Genomic DNA, 3,717 nt, shown 5'->3' with positions numbered 1-3,717 from the left:
CCAGCACTGAGGCAGGAATCTCTTGCTTTGCCCTTGCTTGGATCTGGGTCACAGTTCTGTGCAGTGGTCCTAGGGCAAGGAGGAGCACTGGCATGGTGGAGCTTGTAGTGACTGTTAAGAGGAAACCCTCCTCACAGTTCCAGGACAGAAAGGAGTGCTTGTAGTCACTAATAGTCCAGAGTACAGGACAGGAAAGGACTAAACACCTTACCCCTTATCATACCACCTTGGAAGAACTGAAAATTTACAGGTCCCTACAAGTATCTCTTAAAACAGCTGTACAAACCCCTGAGGCTTGGGACAGTACATTCTCCACATTGGAAGCACACTCTTACCATAACAAAGTGTTTAAAACTCAAGTAATTGGCCGGGATCATAAGCAAGCAGGGCAAAAAGAGTCATACTATATTATCTTACTTTGGTGAAGAAGAAGATCAAAACATACAGCCAGAAGAAGACAACAAAGTCAAAGCTCCTACATCCAAAGCCTCCAATAAAAATATGAATCAGTCCCAGGCCTTGGAAGAGCTCAAAAGGGATTTTGACAAGCAAGTAGGGGAAAAACTGGGAAGAGAAATGAGAGTGATTCAAGAAAATCATGAAAAACAAGTCAACAGCTTGCTAAAGGAGACCCAAAAAATACTGAAGAAAATAACACCTTAAACATTTTTCCTAACCCAAATGGCAAAAGAGGTCCAAAAAGCCAATGAGGAGAAGAATGCCCTAAAAAGAGAAATTGGCCAAATGAAAAAGGAAGTCCAAAAGATTACTGAAGAAAATATTTTCTTAAAAATTAGAATAGAGCAATTGGAAGCTAGTGACTTTATGAGAAATCAAGACATTGTAAAACAAATCCAACAGAAGGAAAAAAATAGAAGACAATATGAAATATCTCATTGGAAAAACAACTGACCTGGAAAATAGATCCAGGAGAGAGAATTTAAAAATTATTGGACTATCTGAAAGCCATGATCAAAAAAAGAGCCTAGACATCATCTTTCAAGAAATTATCAAGGAAAACTGCCCTGATATTTAGAACCAGAGGGCAAAATAGAAATTGAAAGAATCCACAGATCTCCTCCTGAAAGAGATCCCCAAAGGAAAACTCCTAGGAATATTGTAGCCAAATTCCAGAGTTCCCAGGTCAAGGAGAAAATATTACAAGCTGCCAGAAAGAAACAATTCAAGTATTGTGGAAACACAATCAGGATAACACAAGATTTAGCAGCTTCTACATTAAAGGACCGCAGGGCATGGAATATAATATAGAGGGCAAAGGAGATAGGATTACAACCAAGAATCACCTACCCAGCAAAACTGAGTATAATCCTTCAGGGGAGAAAATGGTCATTCAGTGAAATAGAGGACTTTCAAGCATTCTTGATGAAAAGACCAGAGCTGAATAGAAAATTTGACTTTCAAATACAAGACTCAAGTGGAACATGAAGAGGTAAACAGGAAAAGAAATCATAAGAGACTTATTAAGGTTGAACTGTTTACATTCCTGCATGGAAAGATGATATTTTAACTCATGAGACCTTTGTCAGTATTAGGTAGTTGGAGGAAAAATTATATGTAGATAGATAGATAGATAGATAGATAGATAGATAGACAGACAGACAGATAGATAGAAGGCACAGGAGAGTTGAAGATTAAGGGGTCATATCTGGAGAATAAAATTAAGGATGAGAGAGATTATACAGGAAAGAAGAAAGGGAGAGGTAGAATGGGTAAATTATCTCACAAAAAAAAAAACAAAAAGAAAAGGCTCTTACAGTGGAGGAAAGGGGAAGGTGAGAGAATGATGAAATTTTTCTCATAGGATTTGGCTTAAGGAGGGAATAACACACACATTCAATTGGTATGGAAATCTGTCTTACCCTACAGGAAAATAGGGGAGAAGGGGACAAGAGAGCAGGGGGATGATAGAGAGGAGCAGATTGGGAAAGGGGTAATCAGAAGCAATACTTCTGAGGAGGGACAGGTCAAAAAGAATAGAATAAATGGGAAGGTGGGCTAGGATGAAGGGAAATAGAGTTAGTTTTTCACAACATGTCTACTATGGAAGTGTTTTGTGTAACTGCACATGTATAACCTATATCGAGTTGCTTGCCTTTTCAATGAGGGTGGGTGGGGAGGGAGGAAGGGAGAATATTTGGAACCCAAAGTTTTAAAAACACATGTTAAAAAAAAATGTTTTCACATGCAACTGGAAAATAAGAAATACAGGAAATGGGGTACAGAAATCTATCCTGGCCTACAGTAAAATAGAAAGGGAAGGGGATAAGAGATAAGGAGGGGAGAGATAGAAAGGAGGGCAGATTAGAGGAAGGGATATTCAGAATGCATGCCATCTTGGGGTGGGGGAGGGGTGAGATGGGGTGAAAATTTAGAACTCAAAATCTTGTGGAAGTAAATGTTGAAAACTAAAAATAAATAAATACGTATTAAAAAAAGAAACATCACCCTAAAAAAAATAGACTAGGCCAAATGGCAAAAGGGGTCCAAAACACTAATGAGGTAAAGAATGCCTTAAAAAGCAAAATTAGCCAAATGGAAAAGGAGGTCCAAAAGCTCACGGAAGAATATAATTTCTTAAAAATTAGAATGGAGCAAATGGAAGCTAATGACTCTATGCAAAATCAAGAAATTATAAAACAAAAAGAAAAGAATGAAAAAAAATTAGAAGACAATGTGAAACATCTCACTGGAAAAACAACTGACCTGGAAAATAGATCAAGGAGAAGTAATTTCAAAATTATTGGACTACCTGAAAGCCATTATAAAAAAAAAAAGCCTAGACATCATCTCTCAAGAAATTATCAAGGAAAACTGCCCTGTTATTCTGGAAGCAGAGGGTAAAGTAGAAATGGATAGAATGCACCAATCACCTCCTGAAAGAGATTCCAAAATAAAAACTACCAGGGATATTATAGTCAAATTCCAGAGTTCCTAGGTCAAGGAGAAATATTGCAAGCAGCCAGAAAAACAAACAAACAAAAAAACAATTCAAGTATTGAGGAACCACAATCAGTATAACACAAGATCTAACAGCTTCTACATTAAAGGACTGGAGGCCTTGGAAATGATATTTTGGAGGTCAAAGGATTAAAATCAAGAATCACCTACCCAGCAAAACTGAGTTTAATCCATGAGGGGAAAAACTGACATTCAATGAGATTGAGAAATTGCATTCGTTCTTGAGAAAAGACCAGAGCTAAATAGAACATTTGACTTTCAAAGATGAGACTCAAGAGAAGCATGAAAAGGTAAACAGGAAAGAAAAATCATGAAGGACTTATTAAAGTTAAACTGTTTACATTCCTACATGGAAAGATGATATTTGTAACTCATAAGACTTTTCTCATTATTAGGGTAACTAGAAGGAGCACATATAGACAGAGGGCATGGGTGTGAGAATATGAAGGGATGATATCTAAGAAATAAAGTCAAGGAGTAAGAGAAGAATGAACTGGGAGAAAGAGAAAGGAAGAGGTAGAATGGGGTAAATAATATCACATGAAAGAGGCAAGAAAAAGCTTTTAAAGTGGAGGGGAAGAGGGACGAGGTGAGAGGGAATGAGTGAATCTTACTCTTATCAGAATTGGCTTAAAAAGGGAATAGCATACACACTGAAATGGGTATAGAAATCTCTTATCCTACAGGAAAGTAGGGGGGAGGGGGATAAGAGAAGGGGGTGATAGAGAAGAGGATAGA

The sequence above is a fragment of the Phascolarctos cinereus genome, unplaced genomic scaffold (genome assembly GCF_003287225.1).
Source record: "Phascolarctos cinereus isolate Bilbo 61053 unplaced genomic scaffold, phaCin_HiC Scaffold_4;HRSCAF=312, whole genome shotgun sequence".
Classification (NCBI taxonomy): domain Eukaryota; kingdom Metazoa; phylum Chordata; class Mammalia; order Diprotodontia; family Phascolarctidae; genus Phascolarctos; species Phascolarctos cinereus.
Note: the sequence above shows the minus strand (reverse complement) of the source record.